Below are 22,542 nucleotides of genomic sequence, written 5' to 3'. Positions count from 1 at the left end.
AAAAACAGCCCTTTTGCATTACACGCCTCTATACATGCCAGTTGGTCCCATTGGATCCTACTAATGTTCTTTTTTTTTTTTTTATCTGACTCACACTGCAGCCCCACCATCCAATCGGCAGCGCCGGACCCACACCAAACATTCACCAAACTACTCAGCCAGCAGCCTACCACAATTATTCCATTCTTTCCGCATCCGCACACTTCCTTCTTTTTAACTCCTTTTCACTACCGCACAGGTTAATCGCCGCACGTCCCCCGCCGGCAAACATTACTCCTTTACCTACTGCATGCAGGCTTCTCTTAACGACCCTCTGTTATCAACTCCGCTAACAGCCACAAAATCTCCGCCGCACGAAGCCCACTGGAAGCTGCTGAGTCACATGCTTCCCCAAAACGTCGCGCTGTCAGAACACTGGGAGCTACACACACCAACAAGTCCATACTGCAGGCTGCAGCCAGAACAATTTTCTACATTCAAACCTCGACGGCCTCTTCTCTCTAAAAATTCACCAGACCGCTTCTACCACCAGCAAAGAAGTTTCCATCCCTAATTCCTCTGTGATTCCCACTAACCTAAACATTAAGCTGGCATTGAAGGGTGTGAATTACCCCGGCCAATCTGTTCTTTTAAATACAGCTTTTAGCAAGTTTTGAAAGGAGAAGAGCAGAACTTGCTATGCCAATAATATTGAGTCTTCTGTGGCGAAGTGGTTTTTGCATAGAAAACAAAGCGGTCAGTTGAAGAGGAATAATATCAGTACTTTGTTTAAAACTGTGTGTAAAAAGCTGTCTCTTTATCATTAACAATAAGTTGTAAAACGTGAATGGGGAGTGACAGTCTTCAAGTTTGTGAGAAGATCGCGCCCTGGTGGAATAAAGGCACGAACAGCTTACAGCACCTAGAATTACCAGGAAGTATTTAGAGTAAAACGGTGTGTAAAAGCTGCCTTTATGAATGAGAGAAAAATATATATATATATAAAATAGTAAAATGGAAGGGGAGTGCTAGATTTAAATTAATCGTGAAGTGGAGCGCCCCCTGTATAAAGTAAAAGTGAGAAAAGCTTACAGCACCTGGTATTCCCAGGAGGTCTCCCATCCAAGTACTAACCAGACCCTACCCTGCTTGGCTTCCGAGATCGGATGAGATCGGGCGTGTTCAGGGTGGTATGGCCATAAGCGAGAGACGCTGCCAAAAACAGCCCTTTTGCATTACACGCGTCTATACATGCCAGTTAGTCCCATTGGATCCTACTCCTGGTTTTTTTTTTTTTTTTTATCTGACTCACACTGCAGCACCACCATCCAATCGGCAGCGCCGGACCCACACCAAACATTCACCAAACTACTCAGCCAGCAGCCTACCACAATTATTCCATTCTTTCCGCATCCGCACACTTCCTTCTTTTTAAATCCTTTTCACTACCGCACAGGTTAATCGCCGCACGTCCCCCGCCGGCATACATTACTCCTTTGCCTACTGCATGCAGGCTTCTCTTAACGACCCTCTGTTATCAACTCCGCTAACAGCCACAAAATCTCCGCCGCATGAAGCCCACTGGTAGCTGCTGAATCACATGCTTCCCCAAAACGTCGCGCTGTCAGAACACTGGGAGCTACACACACCAACAAGTCTATACTGCAGGCTGCAGCCAGAACAATTTTCTACATTCAAACATCGACGGCCTCTTCTCTCTAAAAATTCACCAGACCGCTTCTACCACCAGCAAAGAAGTTTCCATCCCTAATTCCTCTGTGACTCCCACTAACCTAAACATTAAGCTGGCATTGAAGGGTGTGAATTACCCCGGCCAATCTGTTCTTTTAAATACAGCTTTTAGCAAGTTTTGAAAGGAGAAGTGCAGAACTTGCTATGCCAATAATATCGAGTCTTCTGTGGCGAAGTGGTTTTTGCATAGAAAACAAAGCGGTCAGTTGAAGAGGAATAATATCAGTACTTTGTTTAAAACTGTGTGTAAAAAGCTGTCTCTTTATCATTAACAATAAGTTGTAAAACGTGAATGGGGAGTGACAGTCTTCAAGTTTGTGAGAAGATCGCGCCCTGGTGGAATAAAGGCACGAACAGCTTACAGCACCTTGAATTACCAGGAAGTATTTAGAGTAAAACGGTTTCTAAAAGCTGCCTTTATGAATGAGAGAAAAAAAAAATATATATATAAAATAGTAAAATGGAAGGGGAGTGATAGATTTAAATTAATCGTGAAGTGGAGCGCCCCCTGTATAAAGTAAAAGTGAGAAAAGCTTACAGCACCTGGTATTCCCAGGTGGTCTCCCATCCAAGTATTAACCAGACCCTACCCTGCTTAGCTTCCGAGATCAGACGAGATTGGGCGTGTTCAGGGTGGTATCGCCGTAAGTGGGAGATGCTACCAAAAACAGCCCTTTTGCATTACACGCCTCTATACATGCCAGTTAGTCCCATTGGATCCTACTCCTGGTTTTTTTTTTTTTTTTTATCTGACTCACACTGCAGCACCACCATCCAATCGGCAGCGCCGGACCCACACCAAACATTCACCAAACTACTCAGCCAGCAGCCTACCACAATTATTCCATTCTTTCTGCATCCGCACACTTCCTTCTTTTTAACTCCTTTTCACTACCGCACAGGTTAATCGCCGCACGTCCCCCGCCGGCAAACATTACTCCTTTGCCTACTGCATGCAGGCTTCTCTTAACGACCCTCTGTTATCAACTCCGCTAACAGCCACAAAATCTCCGCCGCACGAAGCCCACTGGAAGCTGCTGAGTCACATGCTTCCCCAAAACGTCGCGCTGTCAGAACACTGGGAGCTACACACACCAACAAGTCCATACTGCAGGCTGCAGCCAGAACAATTTTCTACATTCAAACATCGACGGCCTCTTCTCTCTAAAAATTCACCAGACCGCTTCTACCACCAGCAAAGAAGTTTCCATCCCTAATTCCTCTGTGATTCCCACTAACCTAAACATTAAGCTGGCATTGAAGGGTGTGAATTACCCCGGCCAATCTGTTCTTTTAAATACAGCTTTTAGCAAGTTTTGAAAGGAGAAGAGCAGAACTTGCTATGCCAATAATATTGAGTCTTCTGTGGCGAAGTGGTTTTTGCATAGAAAACAAAGCGGTCAGTTGAAGAGGAATAATATCAGTACTTTGTTTAAAACTGTGTGTAAAAAGCTGTCTCTTTATCATTAACAATAAGTTGTAAAACGTGAATGGGGAGTGACAGTCTTCAAGTTTGTGAGAAGATCGCGCCCTGGTGGAATAAAGGCACGAACAGCTTACAGCACCTAGAATTACCAGGAAGTATTTAGAGTAAAACGGTGTGTAAAAGCTGCCTTTATGAATGAGAGAAAAATATATATATATATAAAATAGTAAAATGGAAGGGGAGTGCTAGATTTAAATTAATCGTGAAGTGGAGCGCCCCCTGTATAAAGTAAAAGTGAGAAAAGCTTACAGCACCTGGTATTCCCAGGAGGTCTCCCATCCAAGTACTAACCAGACCCTACCCTGCTTGGCTTCCGAGATCAGATGAGATCGGGCGTGTTCAGGGTGGTATGGCCATAAGCGAGAGACGCTGCCAAAAACAGCCCTTTTGCATTACACGCGTCTATACATGCCAGTTAGTCCCATTGGATCCTACTCCTGGTTTTTTTTTTTTTTTTTATCTGACTCACACTGCAGCACCACCATCCAATCGGCAGCGCCGGACCCACACCAAACATTCACCAAACTACTCAGCCAGCAGCCTACCACAATTATTCCATTCTTTCCGCATCCGCACACTTCCTTATTTTTAACTCCTTTTCACTACCGCACTGGTTAATCGCCGCACGTCCCCCGCCGGCAAACATTACTCCTTTGCCTACTGCATGCAGGCTTCTCTTAACGACCCTCTGTTATCAACTCCGCTAACAGCCACAAAATCTCCGCCGCACGAAGCCCACTGGTAGCTGCTGAATCACATGCTTCCCCAAAACGTCGCGCTGTCAGAACACTGGGAGCTACACACACCAACAAGTCCATACTGCAGGCTGCAGCCAGAACAATTTTCTACATTCAAACATCGACGGCCTCTTCTCTCTAAATATTCACCAGACCACTTCTACCACCAGCAAAGAAGTTTCCATCCCTAATTCCTCTGTGATTCCCACTAACCTAAACATTAAGCTGGCATTGAAGGGTGTGAATTACCCCGGCCAATCTGTTCTTTTAAATACAGCTTTTAGCAAGTTTTGAAAGGAGAAGAGCAGAACTTGCTATGCCAATAATATCGAGTCTTCTGTGGCGAAGTGGTTTTTGCATAGAAAACAAAGCGGTCAGTTGAAGAGGAATAATATCAGTACTTTGTTTAAAACTGTGTGTAAAAAGCTGTCTCTTTATCATTAACAATAAGTTGTAAAATGTGAATGGGGAGTGACAGTCTTCAAGTTTGTGAGAAGATCGCGCCCTGGTGGAATAAAGGCACGAACAGCTTACAGCACCTAGAATTACCAGGAAGTATTTAGAGTAAAACGGTTTCTAAAAGCTGCCTTTATGAATGAGAGAAAAAAAAATATATATATAAAATAGTAAAATGGAAGGGGAGTGATAGATTTAAATTAATCGTGAAGTGGAGCGCCCCCTGTATAAAGTAAAAGTGAGAAAAGCTTACAGCACCTGGTATTCCCATGTGGTCTCCCATCCAAGTACTAACCAGACCCTACCCTGCTTAGCTTCCGAGATCAGACTAGATCGGGCGTGTTCAGGGTGGTATGGCCGTAAGCGATGGATGCTACCAAAAACAGCCCTTTTGCATTACACGCCTCTATACATGCCAGTTGGTCCCATTGGATCCTACTAATGTTCTTTTTTTTTTTTTATCTGACTCACACTGCAGCCCCACCATCCAATCGGCAGCGCCGGACCCACACCAAACATTCACCAAACTACTCAGCCAGCAGCCTACCACAATTATTCCATTCTTTCCGCATCCGCACACTTCCTTCTTTTTAACTCCTTTTCACTACCGCACAGGTTAATCGCCGCACGTCCCCCGCCGGCAAACATTACTCCTTTGCCTACTGCATGCAGGCTTCTCTTAACGACCCTCTGTTATCAACTCCGCTAACAGCCACAAAATCTCCGCCGCACGAAGCCCACTGGTAGCTGCTGAATCACATGCTTCCCCAAAACGTCGCGCTGTCAGAACACTGGGAGCTACACACACCAACAAGTCTATACTGCAGGCTGCAGCCAGAACAATTTTCTACATTCAAACATCGACGGCCTCTTCTCTCTAAAAATTCACCAGACCGCTTCTACCACCAGCAAAGAAGTTTCCATCCCTAATTCCTCTGTGATTCCCACTAGCCTAAACATTAATCTGGCATTGAAGGGTGTGAATTACCCCGGCCAACCTGCTCTTTTAAATACAGCTTTTAGCAAGTTTTGAAAGGAGGAGAAGAGCAGACCTTGCTATGCCAATAATATCGAGTCTTCTGTGGTGAAGTGGTTTTTGCATAGAAAACAAAGCGGTGAGTTGAAGAGGAATTATATCAGTACTTTGTTTAAAACTGTGTGTAAAAAGCTGTCTCTTTGTTATTAACAATAAGTTGTAAAACTTGAATGGGGAGTGACAGTCTTCAAGTTTGTGAGAAGATCGCACCCTGGTGGAATAAAGGCACGAACAGCTTACAGCACCTAAAATTACCAGGCAGTATTTAGAGTAAAACGGTGTGTAAAAGCTGCCTTTATGAATGAGAGAAAAAAGAAATATATAAAATAGTAAAATGGAAGGGGAGTGATAGATTTAAATTAATCGTGAAGTGGAGCGCCCCCTGTATAAAGTAAAAGTGAGAAAAGCTTACAGCACCTGGTATACCCAGGCGGTTTCCAATCCAAGTACTAACCAGACCCGACCCTGCTTAGTTTCCGAGATCGGATGAGATCGGGCGTGTTCAGGGTGGTATGGCCGTAAACGAGAGACACTAACAAAAACAGCCCTTTTGCATTACACGCCTCTATACATGCCAGTTAGTCCCATTGGATCCTACTCCTGTTTTTTTTTTTTTTTTATCTGACTCACACTGCAGCCCCACCATCCAATCAGCAGCGCCGGACCCACACCAAACATTCACCAAACTACTCAGCCGGCAGCCTACCACAATTATTCCATTCTTTCCGCATCCGCACACTTCCTTCTTTTTAACTCCTTTTCACTACCGCACAGGTTAATCGCCGCACGTCCCCCGCCGGCAAACATTACTCCTTTGCCTACCGCATGCAGGCTTCTCTTAACGACCCTCTGTTATCAACTCCGCTAACAGCCACAAAATCTCCGTCGCACGAAACCCACTGGTAGCTGCTGAATCACATGCTTCCCCAAAACGTCGCGCTGTCAGAACACTGGGAGCTACACACAGCAACAAGTCCATACTGCAGGCTGCAGCCAGAACAATTTTCTCCATTCAAACATCGACGGCCTCTTCTCTCTAAAAATTCACCAGACCGCTTCTACCATCAGCAAAGAAGTTTCCATCCCTAATTCCTCTGTGATTCCCACTAACCTAAACATTAAGCTGGCATTGAAGGGTGTGAATTACCCCGGCCAACCTGCTCTTTTAAATACAGCTTTTAGCAAGTTTTGAAAGGAGGAGAAGAGCAGATAATATGCCAATAATATCGAATATTCTGTGGTGAAGTGGTTTTTGCATAGAAAACAAAGCGGTGAGTTGAAGAAGAATTATATCAGTACTTTGTTTAAAACTGTGTGTAAAAAGCTGTCTCTTTATTATTAACAATAAGTTGTAAAACGTGAATGGGGAGTGACAGTTTTCAAGTTTGTGAGAAGATCGCGCCCTGGTGGAATAAAGGCACGAACAGCTTACAGCACCTAGAATTACCAGGCAGTATTTAGAGTAAAACGGTTTCTAAAAGCTGCCTTTATGAATGAGAGATAAAAATATATATATATATAAAATAGTAAAATGGAAGGGGAGTGATAGATTTAAATTAATCGTGAAGTGGAGCGCCCCCTGTATAAAGTAAAAGTGAGAAAAGCTTACAGCACCTGGTATTCCCAGGTGGTCTCCCATCCAAGTACTAACCAGACTCTACCCTGCTTAGCTTCCAAGATCAGACGAGATCGGGCGTGTTCAGGGTGGTATGGCCGTAAGCGAGAGATGCTACCAAAAACAGCCCTTTTGCATTACACGCGTCTATACAAGCCAGTTAGTCCCATTGGATCCTACTCCTGGTTTTTTTTTTTTTTTTTTATCTGACTCACACTGCAGCACCACCATCCAATCGGCAGCGCCGGACCCACACCAAACATTCACCAAACTACTCAGCCGGCAGCCTACCACAATTATTCCATTCTTTCCGCATCCGCACACTTCCTTCTCTTTAACTCCTTTTCACTACCGCACAGGTTAATCGCCGCACGTCCCCCGCCAGCAAACATTACTCCTTTGCCTACTGCATGCAGGCTTCTCTTAACAACCCTCTGTTATCAACTCCGCTAACAGCCACAAAATCTCCGCCGCACGAAGCCCACTGGTAGCTGCTGAATCACATGCTTCCCCAAAACGTTGCGCTGTCAGAACACTGGGAGCTACACACACCAACAAGTCCATACTGCAGGCTGCAGCCAGAACAATTTTCTACATCCAAACATCGACGGCCTCTTCTCTCTAAAAATTCACCAGACCGCTTCTACCACCAGCAAAGAAGTTTCCATCCCTAATTCCTCTGTGATTCCCACTAACCTAAACATTAAGCTGGCATTGAAGGGTGTGAATTACCCCGGCCAATCTGTTCTTTTAAATACAGCTTTTAGCAAGTTTTGAAAGGAGAAAAGCAGAACTTGCTATGCCAATAATATCGAGTCTTCTGTGGCGAAGTGGTTTTTGCATAGAAAACAAAGCGGTCAGTTGAAGAGGAATAATATCAGTACTTTGTTTAAAACTGTGTGTAATAAGCTGTCTCTTTATCATTAACAATAAGTTGTAAAACGTGAATGGGGAGTGACAGTCTTCAAGTTTGTGAGAAGATCGCGCCCTGGTGGAATAAAGGCACGAACAGCTTACAGCACCTAGAATTACCAGGCAGTATTTAGAGTAAAACGTGTGTAAAAGCTGCCTTTATGAATGAGAGAAAAAAGAAATATATAAAATAGTAAAATGGAAGGGGAGTGATAGATTTAAATTAATCGTGAGGTGGAGTGCCCCCTGTATAAAGTAAAAGTGAGAAAAGCTTACAGCACGTGGTATTCCCAGGCAGTCTCCTATCCAAGTACTAACCAGACCCTACCCCACTTAGCTTCCGAGATCAGACGAGATCGGGCGTGTTCAGGGTGGTATGGCCATAAGCGAGAGCCGCGAACAAAAACAGCCCTTTTGCATTACACGCCTCTATACATGCCAGTTATTCCCATTGGATCCTACTCCTGTTTTTTTTTTTTTTTATCTGACTCACACTGCAGCACCACCATCCAATTGGCAGCGCCGCACCCACACCAAACATTCACCAAACTACTCAGCCGGCAGCCTACCACAATTATTCCATTCTTTCCGCATCCGCACACTTCCTTCTCTTTAAGTCCTTTTCACTACCGAACAGGTTAATCGCCGCACGTCCCCCGCCGGCAAACATTGCTCATTTGCCTACCGCATGCAGGCTTCTCTTAAAGACCCTCTGTTATCAACTCCGCTAACAGCCACAAAATCTCCGCCGCACGAAGCCCACTGGTTGCTGTTGAATCACATGCTTCCCCAAAATGTCACGCTGTCAGAACACTGGGAGCTACACACGCCAACAAGTCCATACTGCAGGCTGCAGCCAGAACAATTTTCTACATTCAAACATCGACGGCCTCTTCTCTCTAAAAATTCACCAGACCGCTTCTACCACCAGCAAAGAAGTTTCCATCCCTAATTCCTCTGTGATTCCCACTAACCTAAACATTAAGCTGGCATTGAAGGGTGTGAATTACCCCGGCCAACCTGCTCTTTTAAATACAGCTTTTAGCAAGTTTTGAAAGGAGGAGAAGAGCAGATAATATGCCAATAATATCGAATTTTCTGTGGCGAAGTGGTTTTTGCATAGAAAACAAAGCGGTGAGTTTAAGAGGAATTATATCAGTACTTTGTTTAAAACTGTGTGTAAAAAGCTGTCTCTTTATTATTAACAATAAGTTGTAAAACGTGAATGTGGAGTGACAGTCTTCAAGTTTGTCAGAAGATCGCGCCCTGGTGGAATAAAGCCACGAACAGCTTACAGCACCTAGAATTACCAGGCAGTATTTAGAGTAAAACGTGTGTAAAAGCTGCCTTTATGAATGAGAGAAAAAAGAAATATATAAAATAGTAAAATGGAAGGGGAGTGATAGATTTAAATTAATCGTGAGGTGGAGTGCCCCCTGTATAAAGTAAAAGTGAGAAAAGCTTACAGCACGTGGTATTCCCAGGTAGTCTCCCATCCAAGTACTAACCAGACCCTACCCCGCTTAGCTTCCGAGATCAGACGAGATCGGGCGTGTTCAGGGTGGTATGGCCATAAGCGAGAGCTGCGAACAAAAACAGCCCTTTTGCATTACACGCGTCTATACATGCCAGTTAGTCCCATTGGATCCTACTCCTGTTTTTTTTTTTTTTTATCTGACTCACACTGCAGCACCACCATCCAATCGGCAGCGCCAGACCCACACCAAACATTCACCAAACTACTCAGCCGGCAGCCTACCACAATTATTCCATTCTTTCCGCATCCGCACACTTCCTTCTTTTTAACTCCTTTTCACTACCGCACAGGTTAATCGCCGCACGTCCCCCGCGGCAAACATTACTCCTTTGCCTACTGCATGCAGGCTTCTCTTAACGACCCTCTGTTATCAACTCCGCTAACAGCCACAAAATCTCCGCCGCACGAAGCCCACTGGTAGCTGCTGAATCACATGCTTCCCCAAAACGTCGCGCTGTCAGAACACTGGGAGCTACACACGCCAACAAGTCCATACTGCAGGCTGCAGCCAGAACAATTTTCTACATTGAAACATCGACGGCCTCTTCTCTCTAAAAATTCACCAGACCGCTTCTACCACCAGCAAAGAAGTTTCCATCCCTAATTCCTCTGTGATTCCCACTAACCTAAACATTAAGCTGGCATTGAAGGGTGTGAATTACCCCGGCCAATCTGTTCTTTTAAATACAGGTTTTAGCAAGTTTTGAAAGGAGAAAAGCAGAACTTGCTATGCCAATAATATCGAGTCTTCTGTGGCGAAGTGGTTTTTGCATAGAAAACAAAGCGGTCAGTTGAAGAGGAATAATATCAGTACTTTGTTTAAAACTGTGTGTAAAAAGCTGTCTCTTTATCATTAACAATAAGTTGTAAAACGTGAATGGGGAGTGACAGTCTTCAAGTTTGTGAGAAGATCGCGCCCTGGTGGAATAAAGGCACGAACAGCTTACAGCACCTAGAATTACCAGGAAATATTTAGAGTAAAACGGTTTCTAAAAGCTGCCTTTATGAATGAGAGAAAAAAAATATATATATATATAAAATAGTAAAATGGAAGGGGAGTGCTAGATTTAAATTAATCGTGTAGTGGAGCGCCCCCTGTATGAAGTAAAAGTGAGAAAAGCTTACAGCACCTGGTATTCCCAGGTGGTCGCCCATCGAAGTATTAACCGGACCCTACCCTGCTTAGCTTCCAAGATCAGACAAGATCGGGCGTGTTCAGGGTGGTACGGCCGTAAGCGAGAAATGCGACCAAAAACAGCCCTATTGCATTACACGCCTCTATACATGCCAGTTAGTCCCATTGGATCCTACTCCTGGTTTTTTTTTTTTTTTTTATCTGACTCACACTGCAGCACCACCATCCAATCGGCAGCGCCGGACCCACACCAAACATTCACCAAACTACTCAGCCGGCAGCCTACCACAATTATTCCATTCTTTCCGCATCCGCACACTTCCTTTTCTTTAAGTCCTTTTCACTACCTCACAGGTTAATCGCCGCACGTCCCCCGCCGGCAAACATTACTCATTTGCCTACCGCATGCAGGCTTCTCTTAACGACCCTCTGTTATCAACTCCGCTAACAGCCACAAAATCTCCGCCGCACGAAGCCCACTGGTAGCTGCTGAATCACATGCTTCCCCAAAACGTCGCGCTGTCAGAACACTGGGAGCTACACACACCAACAAGTCCATACTGCAGGCTGCAGCCAGAACAATTTTCTACATTCAAACATCGACGGCCTCTTCTCTCTAAAAATTCTCCAGACCGCTTCTACCACCAGCAAAGAATTTTCCATCCCTAATTCCTCTGTGATTCCCACTAACCTAAACATTAATCTGGCATTGAAGGGTGTGAATTACCCCGGCCTACCTGTTCTTTTAAATACAGCTTTTAGCAAGTTTTGAAAGGAGAAGAGCAGAACTTGCTATGCCAATAATATCGAGTCTTCTGTGGCGAAGTGGTTTTTGCATAGAAAACAAAGCGGTCAGTTGAAGAGGAATAATATCAGTACTTTGTTTAAAACTGTGTGTAAAAAGCTGTCTCTTTATCATTAACAATAAGTTGTAAAACGTGAATGGGGAGTGACAGTCTTCAAGTATGTGAGAAGATCGCGCCCTGGTGGAATAAAGGCACGAACAGCTTACAGCACCTAGAATTACCAGGAAATATTTAGAGTAAAACGGTTTCTAAAAGCTGGCGTTATGAAAGAGAGAAAAAAAAAATATATATAAAATAGTAAAATGGAAGGGGAGTGCTAGATTTAAATTAATCGTGAAGTGGAGCGCCCCCTGTATAAAGTAAAAGTGAGAAAAGCTTACAGCACCTGGTATTCCCAGGTGGTCACCCATCCAAGTACTAACCAGACCCTACCCTGCTTAGCTTCCAAGATCAGACAAGATCGGGCGTGTTCAGGGTGGTACGGCCGTAAGTGAGAGACGTGACCAAAAACAGCCCTATTGCATTACACGCCTCTATACATGCCAGTTAGTCCCATTGGATCCTACTCCTGGTTTTTTTTTTTTTTTTTATCTGACTCACACTGCAGCACCACCATCCAATCGGCAGCGCCGGACCCACACCAAACATTCACCAAACTACTCAGCCGGCAGCCTACCACAATTATTCCATTCTTTCCGCATCCGCACACTTCCTTTTCTTTAAGTCCTTTTCACTACCTCACAGGTTAATCGCCGCACGTCCCCCGCCGGCAAACATTACTCATTTGCCTACCGCATGCAGGCTTCTCTTAACGACCCTCTGTTATCAACTCCGCTAACAGCCACAAAATCTCCGCCGCACGAAGCCCACTGGTAGCTGCTGAATCACATGCTTCCCCAAAACGTCGCGCTGTCAGAACACTGGGAGCTACACACACCAACAAGTCCATACTGCAGGCTGCAGCCAGAACAATTTTCTACATTCAAACATCGACGGCCTCTTCTCTCTAAAAATTCACCAGACCGCTTCTACGACCAGCAAAGAAGTTTCCATCCCTAATTCCTCTGTGATTCCCACTAACCTAAACATTGAGCTGGCATTGAAGGGTGTGAATTACCCCGGCCAACCTGCTCTTTTAAATACAGCTTTTAGCAAGTTTTGAAAGGAGGAGAAGAGCAGACCTTGCTATGCCAACAATATCAAGTCTTCTGTGGCGAAGTGGTTTTTGCAAAGAAAACAAAGCGGTGAGTTGAAGAGGAATTATATCAGTACTTTGTTTAAAACTGTGTGTAAAAAGCTGTCTCTTTATTATTAACAATAAGTTGTAAAACGTGAATGGGGAGTGACAGTCTTCAAGTTTGTGAGAAGATCGTGCCCTGGTGGAATAAAGGCACGAACAGCTTACAGCACCTAGAATTACCAGGCAGTATTTAGAGTAAAACGTGTGTAAAAGCTGCCTTTATGAATGAGAGAAAAAAGAAATATATAAAATAGTAAAATGGAAGGGGAGTGATAGATTTAAATTAATCGTGAGGTGGAGTGCCCCCTGTATAAAGTAAAAGTGAGAAAAGCTTACAGCACGTGGTATTCCCAGGCAGTCTCCCATCCAAGTACTAACCAGACCCTACCTCGCTTAGCTTCCGAGATCAGACGAGATCGGGCGTGTTCAGGGTGGTATGGCCATAAGCGAGAGCCGTGAACAAAAACAGCCCTTTTGCATTACATGTGTCTATACATGCCAGTTAGTCCCACTGGATCCTACTCCTGGTTTTTTTTTTTTTTTATCTGACTCACACTGCAGCACCACCATCCAATCGGCAGCGCCAGACCCACACCAAACATTCACCAAACTACTCAGCCGGCAGCCTACCACAATTATTCCATTCTTTCCGCATCCGCACACTTCCTTCTTTTTAACTCCTTTTCACTACCGCACAGGTTAATCGCCGCACGTCCCCCGCCGGCAAATATTACTCCTTTGCCTACCTCACGCAGGCTTCTCTTAACGACCCTCTGTTATCAACTCCGCTAACAGCCACAAAATCTCTGCCGCACGAAGCCCACTGGTAGCTGCTGAATCACATGCTTCCCCTAAACGTCGCGCTGTCAGAACACTGGGAGCTACACACACCAACAAGTCCATACTGCAGGCTGCAGCCAGAACAATTTTCTACATTCAAACATCGACGGCCTCTTCTCTCTAAAAATTCACCAGACCGCTTCTACCATCAGCAAAGAAGTTTCCATCCCTAATTCCTCTGTGATTCCCACTAACCTAAACATTAATCTGGCATTGAAGGGTGTGAATTACCCCGGCCAACCTGCTCTTTTAAATACAGCTTTTAGCAAGTTTTGAAAGGAGGAGAAGAGCAGACCTTGCTATGCCAACAATATCAAGTCTTCTGTGGCGAAGTGGTTTTTGCATAGAAAACAAAGCGGTCAGTTGAAGAGGAATAATATCAGTACTTCGTTTAAAACTGTGTGTAAAAAGCTGTCTCTTTATCATTAACAATAAGTTGTAAAACGTGAATGGGGAGTGACAGTCTTCAAGTTTGTGAGAAGATCGCGCCCTGGTGGAATAAAGGCACGAACAGCTTACAGCACCTAGAATTACCAGGAAGTATTTAGAGTAAAACGGTGTGTAAAAGCTGCCTTTATGAATGAGAGAAAAATATATATATATATATATATAAAATAGTAAAATGGAAGGGGAGTGATAGATTTAAATTAATCGTGAAGTGGAGCGCCCCCTGTATAAAGTAAAAGTGAGAAAAGCTTACAGCACCTGGTATTCCCAGATGGTCTCCCATCCAAGTACTAACCAGACCCTACCCTGCTTAGCTTCCGAGATCAGACGAGATCGGGCGTTTTCAGGGTGGTATGGCCATAAGCGAGAGACACGACCAAAAACAGCCCTTTTGCATTACACGCGTCTGTAACCCGTGGAAGAAATAATTATAGTTAATATAAGTTCATATAATTTAATAAAGGGTTAGATTTATAATGCTAGTATTGAAAGGTTAACCAATTCTGCACATAAAGAAAAAATGTGTTCATGTATTGTTCTGTGCTTAATGTTATAATATTGTTTGGTATTGTAAGAATATAATTGGAATGTGTAATGTGTATTACCTAACCAGTGAACCAATGAGAAGGGAGTATGTGTCTGAGGGTGGAAGGAAGTACGATGTAAGGAGGAGGGACAAGAGAGGAGAGAGAGGCGGGAAGAGAGGAGACAGCGGCGGGAAGGAGGAGAGTTAATGATGAAGTACACGGAGAGTGTATTTGCTAAGACCGCCTGTAAAAGTCCGCATAAATGATCGGCTAGATCATTTAAAAGTAACTCTACGGGTGGGAAAGTTTGTCGGTGGGTAAGTGTAACTTCGGAGTGAAGTTAACGGCTTAGGACACTGACAAAAGTTAAGAGAGTCAGCGCACGGTGGCTAAAAGTGCCTATGGTGGACGGAGCTGCAAAGTTAGCGGACAGCTAACATCGCGAGTGCCGTGCCAACGACCCAGAGGACACCGGATTCGCCGAACTGTTGCACTGGACTCATCTAACCTCGCGACGGACGGAACGGACGGATGCCGATGGAGTCTCCTCATCTTCATAGTAAAGGATTTCCATTTCTTTGATTCAGTGGTATCCCGAAGATTCAGGTACCTGGTTATTTTCCATATAGTGGAAGCCGCCATTTCGCGAATCTACAACGCACACGAGCGGCGGACAGGCCTGCAACAGTGAACATTTGGGGTTTATGTTTCTAAATTTACGCCTGCTTTATGTTATTTGAACGAATAAGTTTAAGAATTACGGAATATTGATTTATGTGTAGGAGAACCAGTAGTTTGAATTTGATTTAAGGTAACGATATGGGAATGATTTACAACTGGAAAAGTGTGTTAAATTGTTGAGGCATGTGATTAAGTTTCATTGTAGTAAATACTGATATTGTTGTTTTATATTGCTGTGTGTGTATTTCTCTGAATGAGTGCATTATTGGTTATACTTTGCATACTGGAAGTAGGTATTTTAAGGGTACCAATATTTCTGGGGAAGATACATTTACAATGATTAGTTAGCAAGCATAGTTGTAAGTAAAACAAGTAACTATATATCTTTTGGAGGTTTATACCCTGGGTTTAATATTAGTTTTCATAGGGGCGTTGATACATATAGTCCCTTGGACAACAAAGCTTCTAAATTTGATAAGTAAGGTAAATTATTTATTAGTAAGAGATTACACCCCTTACCAAGGGACCTGGGGTAGCTACCCCTATTTAATGCCAGGCGAGCAAAGGGGCGCTACATAAAAATGGAGGCACCGCTGGGATTCTTATTTAGATTTAGGAGTTTTCGTTGTTGGTTGCTAATTTAAAAGTATTAGAAGAGAGATAAACGTTAGTGGAATACTTGTACGGTCCCACTGAAATTGTATCTAGAATTAAGAGGTGTTTTTACATAAAGATGGAGATTGAATCAGTGCTATTAGAGTTAGTGACAGAGCTCAGTGAGTGGTGTCAGGGTGAGTTAATTAGTGAAGACCATGCTTTACTGGCATTGGTTCCCAGAGGCTGTGAAGTTGCCGAGATAGAGGAAACACTCGGAACAATTAAACTTCTGGGACGAGTGAGGGTTAGAGGCAGAAGGGTGAACACTAAGCTTGACAGACTTGTTGTGCTTTGCGAGTGTAGAGAGAGGATGGATCCCACCAGAGTTCCTCCTGAGGTAATACACCCTACTACAAAAAGCAGTTGGCCTGTCATTATTGCTGCGGCAAGGTCTTCTTTAGAAAAAGGGGGTACAACGCCGTTACAGGTCCTTATTGATGCATCCAATTCCATGGGTTCAGCAGAATCCATTATTCGTGCTATGGGGGATGTGTTAGCGAAAATGGAGAGACCAGGTGAGAGCACCAGTTATCGTCGCCTGCGTATGTTTTCCGGCACCTTACCTACACCAGCGGGTGAAGAACCCTTAGAGCATTGGCTTGAACAGGCTTGTTTAATGGTGGAGGAAAGCAACTGCTCTGAAAAGGAAAAGCGTAGCCGCATTATGGAGTGTCTTAGAGGACCTGCTCTTGCAGTGGTAAAGGCAATGCGAACAGCTGAGGCTGACATCACCCCTTGGGCATGCTTAGATGCTATTGAGAGTGCCTTTGGTACAGCTGAGTCAGGGGAAGACCTGTATTTTGAATTTAGATTATTGCAACAGGAGAAAGGTGAAAAACTTTCTGATTTCTTAAGGCGATTAGAGCAGTCCCTTATAAAAGTAAGTAGGAAAGGTGGCATTCCTGTAAGTCGGATAGACAGTGCCAGAGTAGAGCAGTTACTGCGGGGGGCCATATATTCAGACTTGATGTTAGTCCAGCTCAAGATAAGGGAGAGAAGGCAGAACCCTCCAAAATTCTTAGAGCTACTAGCTGAGATAAGAGCGGAAGAAGAACATGCAGCAGCCAGAGTCAAGATTAGTATGTCCACCCAACGAGTCTATGCCCACAAGGAGGCGGACAGTCGCCAGACGGAAATGCTGACCCTAAAGGCTGAGGTAAAGGAACTAAAGTCATTGTTTGCTGCTATGACTACAACATCAAGAGAAGAGGGGAATGATGATAGACGATCTGCTCCAGTGGTTCCTGTGCCCTCGGCGACGAGCAGTGAAAAGGCAGAAGTGGCAGCACTGAAGAAACAAATCCATAGGTTACAAAATAAAATGTGCAACAGAGGGGCCAAAGTCCTGGATGCACCGGCAAATGCACTAACAATAGAGCCATCCAGATCCGTTCAAACTAGACGAAAGGCACACCAACCTACTAGGGCTTCTAGTGACAACATCTGTTATCGGTGTGGTGAAGGTGGACACTTTGCTAACAAGTGCCAGAATGATGAAAATCAGAACAAAGTTATTCAGAAGCTCATTCAGTCTCTTAAGAGAGCTAAGGAGGGATCTGTACCCATTCGAGAAGACCCAAGTTCCGACAAAGTCTGCTTAAGTAACAAAGGTGCAGTGATGTCAGTAGGGGGCCCAGGCATTCCCAAGGGTTTGATAGGTCCCACTTCCGTAGTGCACCTGCGAGTAAATGGTCAGCCATGTGATGCTGTCCTAGACAGTGGTTCACAGGTAACCATCATCTTTGAGGCATGGTATAAACAGCACTTGTCTGATGTCCCGATACATCCTGTCTCAGGACTGGCCATTTGGGGATTAAGTGAGACCAGCTACCCATATTTAGGTTATGTCATAGTAGATGTAGAGTTCCCTGAAACTGTCACCGGATCCCCAGAGGCCCTTTCCATCTTAGCTTTGATATGTCCTGGACCCAGAACTCCCGATCAGATTCCGGTTATCCTAGGCACCAACGCTAGTCTCTTCAAGCGGCTAGCCCATCTTTGCCAAGAGACAGCGGGAGTAGATTTAGCCGAGACTCTGGGAATCAGCCTGGAGGAATCAGAGCCAAATATCACTTCAGTGACTGGTGAGGGAAATGAAGAGGTAGGATGCGTACAGTGGATGGGTCCTGGCCCACTGACCTTACCTGCGGGCAGTGATCGTCGAGCATTGTGTTGTGTAAAGTTAGAAAAGCCACTGGAAAGGGAGGTGCTGATAGTAGATGCTTCGACCGTAGACCCACTTCCAGCTGGGGTACTGCTGCAGCCAATGATCATGCCCAGTTCAGAGGTGAATGTGAACTATTTTCCTGTGTTAGTACATAATGAGTCAGTACGAGACATGGTTCTTCCAGTGGGAACTGTGATGGGCAATTTATGCCCTGCAGATCCTGTGATGCCTGCTGTGCAGCCTCAGTGTAATGCTAGGACTGAGGTCCCATCAGCGTTTGACTCTAATCTTATTGATTTCGGTGAGTCGCCCATTCCAGAGCAATGGAAATCCCGGCTACGGGGTGAGCTGGCTGAGAGAGCCCGTGTGTTTTCTCTCCATGAGTGGGATGTGGGACTGGCGAAAGGAGTAGAACATCACATCAGATTATCTGACACAAGACCATTTCGAGAGAGATCGCGGCGACTAGCGCCCGCAGATATCGAGGATGTACGTAGACACCTTCGAGAACTTTTGAAAGCTGGCATTATTAAGGAGTCTCGTAGCCCCTACGCCTCTCCAATAGTTGTAGCCAGAAAGAAGAATGGTAGTGTTAGAATGTGCATAGACTATAGAACACTAAATAGTCGAACAGTGCCTGATCAATACACCACTCCTCGCATCGATGACGCGCTGGATTGCCTGACAGGGAGTCGGCGGTTTTCTGTGTTGGATCTGAGGTCAGGATACTATCAGATTGCTATGGCAGAATCTGACAAGGAAAAAACTGCCTTTATTTGCCCACTAGGATTTTATCAATTTGAAAGAATGCCGCAGGGTATCACAGGAGCCCCAGCAACATTCCAACGGCTGATGGAACGGGCTGTGGGGGATATGAACCTGCTACAGGTGTTGGTTTACCTGGATGACCTGATAGTCTTTGGGAAGACCTTGGAAGAACATGAGGAACGGCTTCTCAAAGTACTTGACCGACTAGACGAGGTTGGACTCAAACTCTCTCTGGACAAGTGCCAGTTTTGCCAACCAAAGGTTAGATATGTAGGGCACATAATATCGGTTGACGGCATTGCTACTGATCCAGAGAAAGTAAAGGCTGTCACTCACTGGCCGCGGCCTACTGATCTAAAATCTCTGAGATCCTTTTTGGGGTTCTGCGGTTATTATAGGAGGTTTGTGGCAAATTATTCTGCTGTTGTCCGACCTCTTACTGAACTAACCAAAGGGTATGCACCTACCCAGAAAGGCAAGAGGCCAGACCAGGACAAGAAGAAAGTCTATCTGAAAGAGTCAGAGCCATTTGGAGATCGGTGGGAACAGGTTTGCACTGATGCCTTCCACCGCATCATTCAGTGCCTCACTAATGCGCCAGTTCTTGCATTTGCTGACCCAAACAAGCCTTACATATTGCACACAGATGCTAGCTTGAAAGGGCTAGGGGCGGTATTGTACCAAGAACATCCAGAAGGGCTCAGGCCTGTGGCCTTTGCCAGCCGGAGAGTGAGTGCTACTGAACAGCGCTATCCTGTGCACCAGTTGGAATTTTTAGCACTAAAGTGGGCAGTGGTGGATAAATTTCACGATTACCTCTATGGGGCTAAATTCACTGTCCGGATGGACAATAACCCCCTAACCTATGTACTAACAACGGCCAAGCTAAATGCAGCCGGACATCGGTGGTTGGCTGCCTTAGCCACGTATGATTTCAATATCCAGTACCGACCCGGCAAAGCCAATGTGGATGCTGACCTGCTTTCCAGAAACATGGCCGAGGAGGCATGGAGAAGAGACTGTGAGGAGGTACCTCAGATAGGGGTAAAATCCATCTGTCAGAGGATCGGTGGTACGGAGTTGTATGGGATACCGCCCCGATATGTGGATCAACTGGGAGCTTCTCCGGAGTGTATCCCTGAGGTGTTCGCTTTCCCTACTCACATTTCTCTGTGTTCCTTGAGACAGTTGTCCAAAGCTGAATTAGTAGCAGCTCAGAAGAAGGATGATGTCCTACAGAGTGTGATGAGAGCTATGCAGGAAGGAAAGTGGCCAGGTGACAAAGGAACTGCTCCTGAACTGATGTGGTTTAAGAGAGAAAAAAACCGACTTGTGTTGCAAGACGGGTTGTTGCAAAGGACGAGCAAAAGACCTTCTGGAGAACAGGTAACACAGCTGGTGCTGCCGACTGAGTTCCGAGAGGAAGTCCTGCACTCCTTACATGATGATATGGGGCATCTGGGAGTTGATCGAACGATAGATTTGCTACGTGGTAGATTCTATTGGCCCAAGATGGCGATGGATGTGGAACAGTATGTCAAAGACTGTGGAGAGTGTGTTACGCGGAAAACACCTTGCAAGAGGGTTGCACCCCTGCATCAGATTGTAAGTAGTGGCCCAATGGACCTGGTTTGTATAGATTTTCTCTCCATGGAACCAGATTCAAGGGGAATCAGCGATGTATTGGTCGTGACTGATCATTTTACGCGATACGCCCAGGCATTTCCTACTAGGAATCAAAAAGCCCTCACAGTGGCTAAAGTCCTTTTAGAAAAGTACTTTGTGCATTATGGTCTGCCAAGCCGAATACATTCCGACCAAGGGAGAGACTTTGAAAGTCGGGTTATTCGAGAGCTTCTGATGATATTGGGGGTACGGAAATCCCGGACCACTCCCTATCATCCTCAAGGAGATCCTCAACCTGAGAGATTTAACCGCACGTTACTCTCAATGTTAGCGACACTGGGGCATGACAAGAGAAGGTCGTGGAGTCAGCATGTCCCCTATGTCGTCCATGCCTACAACAGTACAAGATGTGATGCCACTGGATACTCACCATATCTGTTGATGTTTGGCAGAGAAGCTAGGCTGCCAGTGGACCTTTGTTTTGGTACCTCACCGGATGGAACAGGAGACAAACAACATTGCCGGTATGTAGAAAAGCTGAGAGAAGATCTGCAGAAGGCCTATGAGCTCGCACGCAAATCTGCAGACAAGGCACATCAAAGAAACAAAAGAGGCTATGACAGGAAAGTGTGTTTCCAGACTATTAATACGGGTGACAGAGTGCTTCTCCGGAATCTGGGGTTGAGAGGCAAACACAAACTTGAAAGTTGCTGGAGCTCTGTGCCATATATTGTGGTGGGGAAATTACCTAACTTGCCTGTGTACAGAGTGAAGCCTGAAGGTGGGAGGGAGGTTATAAAGACAATACACCGAGATCATCTCTTACCTATCAGTCAGTCTATGAGAATGCCAGAAGCTGAAAGTCGGGAACAGTCACCTGTAAGACCGAAGACAAGACTACAAAGAACAACAGTCAGACCCGAAAGAAAGGCACAAAGCGTACAGGACAGGGAACTAGATGATACTGATTCATCTTCGGACAGGAACTATGGAAGGACTCGTAGATCGTACAGGGAGAGTCTGCATAAACTTTTACCTAGGAGGACCTTTGGGGAGTCACAGGCTGTGGGGTTCTGTGATGAGGACCGTGAACCAGCAGTCCCAGAGAAAAGTGATGAGGAAGAGGTACTCTCTAGCCCTAATGAGGAGGAATGTTCACTGTATGAGGAATCTGAGGAAGTTTCAGGCATTGATGAGTGTCAAAGCTCTGCTCCGGATAAAGAGTTTCAATCAGATAGGGATGAGGCCGTGGCGCACACCCCTGAGTTGGATCAAACTGACTCAGAACTGGAACAGGAAGATTATCCTATGCCCATTAGTGTTCCTAGGACAAAACGTAGATCAGTTGCTAAGGAAGACGGAGATCTTAGGCGTAGATCTAGCTCTAAAAGACAAGTGAGGGCTGTGATTCGTTTAACGTATGATGAACCAGGTAAGGCTAGTAATCAGCCAATAAAGATTTTCCACAAGGGGATTATTATTAAGTTAGGTTATTAAAATAATTGGTTACTCTAGAACAAATCCTTTTGTTATTCTATGTGTCAGTTGTCTCATGAGGACATGCAGACGTTTAGAAGGGGGAGGATGTAACCCGTGGAAGAAATAATTATAGTTAATATAAGTTCATATAATTTAATAAAGGGTTAGATTTATAATGCTAGTATTGAAAGGTTAACCAATTCTGCACATAAAGAAAAAATGTGTTCATGTATTGTTCTGTGCTTAATGTTATAATATTGTTTGGTATTGTAAGAATATAATTGGAATGTGTAATGTGTATTACCTAACCAGTGAACCAATGAGAAGGGAGTATGTGTCTGAGGGTGGAAGGAAGTACGATGTAAAGAGGAGGGACAAGAGAGGAGAGAGAGGCGGGAAGAGAGGAGACAGAGGCGGGAAGGAGGAGAGTTAATGATGAAGTACACGGAGAGTGTATTTGCTAAGACCGCCTGTAAAAGTCCGCATAAATGATCGGCTAGATCATTTAAAAGTAACTCTACGGGTGGGAAAGTTTGTCGGTGGGTAAGTGTAACTTCGGAGTGAAGTTAACGGCTTAGGACACTGACAAAAGTTAAGAGAGTCAGCGCACGGTGGCTAAAAGTGCCTATGGTGGACGGAGCTGCAAAGTTAGCGGACAG

The 22,542-nt window shown here is 44.9% G+C and overlaps 2 protein-coding genes and 12 non-coding genes across 14 annotated transcripts in view; 2 read left to right on the top strand and 12 right to left on the bottom strand.

Moving 5' to 3' along the window:
* The window catches only part of LOC125715120 (uncharacterized), a 1,180,389-nt gene that overhangs the window by 231,961 nt on the left and 925,886 nt on the right, over positions 1–22,542 (top strand). The gene's annotated exons all lie outside the window — the stretch shown is intronic.
* Positions 1–22,542, top strand: part of LOC125715114 (uncharacterized) — a 935,270-nt gene that overhangs the window by 233,729 nt on the left and 678,999 nt on the right. The gene's annotated exons all lie outside the window — the stretch shown is intronic.
* LOC125732777 (5S ribosomal RNA) lies at positions 1,065–1,183 on the bottom strand. Its single transcript, XR_007392145.1, has one exon. It is a non-coding gene; the product is annotated as a 5S ribosomal RNA (ribosomal RNA).
* On the bottom strand, positions 2,263–2,381 carry LOC125730780 (5S ribosomal RNA). Its single transcript, XR_007391071.1, has one exon. It is a non-coding gene; the product is annotated as a 5S ribosomal RNA (ribosomal RNA).
* LOC125733058 (5S ribosomal RNA) lies at positions 3,460–3,578 on the bottom strand. Its single transcript, XR_007392416.1, has one exon. It is a non-coding gene; the product is annotated as a 5S ribosomal RNA (ribosomal RNA).
* LOC125734298 (5S ribosomal RNA) lies at positions 4,657–4,775 on the bottom strand. The gene has a single exon (XR_007393616.1). It is a non-coding gene; the product is annotated as a 5S ribosomal RNA (ribosomal RNA).
* On the bottom strand, positions 5,852–5,970 carry LOC125731318 (5S ribosomal RNA). The gene has a single exon (XR_007391603.1). It is a non-coding gene; the product is annotated as a 5S ribosomal RNA (ribosomal RNA).
* Positions 7,049–7,167, bottom strand: LOC125735587 (5S ribosomal RNA). Its single transcript, XR_007394881.1, has one exon. It is a non-coding gene; the product is annotated as a 5S ribosomal RNA (ribosomal RNA).
* Positions 8,243–8,361, bottom strand: LOC125728760 (5S ribosomal RNA). The gene has a single exon (XR_007389344.1). It is a non-coding gene; the product is annotated as a 5S ribosomal RNA (ribosomal RNA).
* LOC125736771 (5S ribosomal RNA) lies at positions 9,433–9,551 on the bottom strand. Its single transcript, XR_007396040.1, has one exon. It is a non-coding gene; the product is annotated as a 5S ribosomal RNA (ribosomal RNA).
* LOC125731196 (5S ribosomal RNA) lies at positions 10,629–10,747 on the bottom strand. Its single transcript, XR_007391478.1, has one exon. It is a non-coding gene; the product is annotated as a 5S ribosomal RNA (ribosomal RNA).
* LOC125737109 (5S ribosomal RNA) lies at positions 11,825–11,943 on the bottom strand. Its single transcript, XR_007396376.1, has one exon. It is a non-coding gene; the product is annotated as a 5S ribosomal RNA (ribosomal RNA).
* Positions 13,021–13,139, bottom strand: LOC125731023 (5S ribosomal RNA). Its single transcript, XR_007391313.1, has one exon. It is a non-coding gene; the product is annotated as a 5S ribosomal RNA (ribosomal RNA).
* On the bottom strand, positions 14,225–14,343 carry LOC125732363 (5S ribosomal RNA). Its single transcript, XR_007391744.1, has one exon. It is a non-coding gene; the product is annotated as a 5S ribosomal RNA (ribosomal RNA).

Source organism: Brienomyrus brachyistius, chromosome 2 (genome assembly GCF_023856365.1).
Source record: "Brienomyrus brachyistius isolate T26 chromosome 2, BBRACH_0.4, whole genome shotgun sequence".
NCBI classification, from domain to species: domain Eukaryota; kingdom Metazoa; phylum Chordata; class Actinopteri; order Osteoglossiformes; family Mormyridae; genus Brienomyrus; species Brienomyrus brachyistius.
This window is presented reverse-complemented; position numbering and strand designations above follow the sequence as displayed.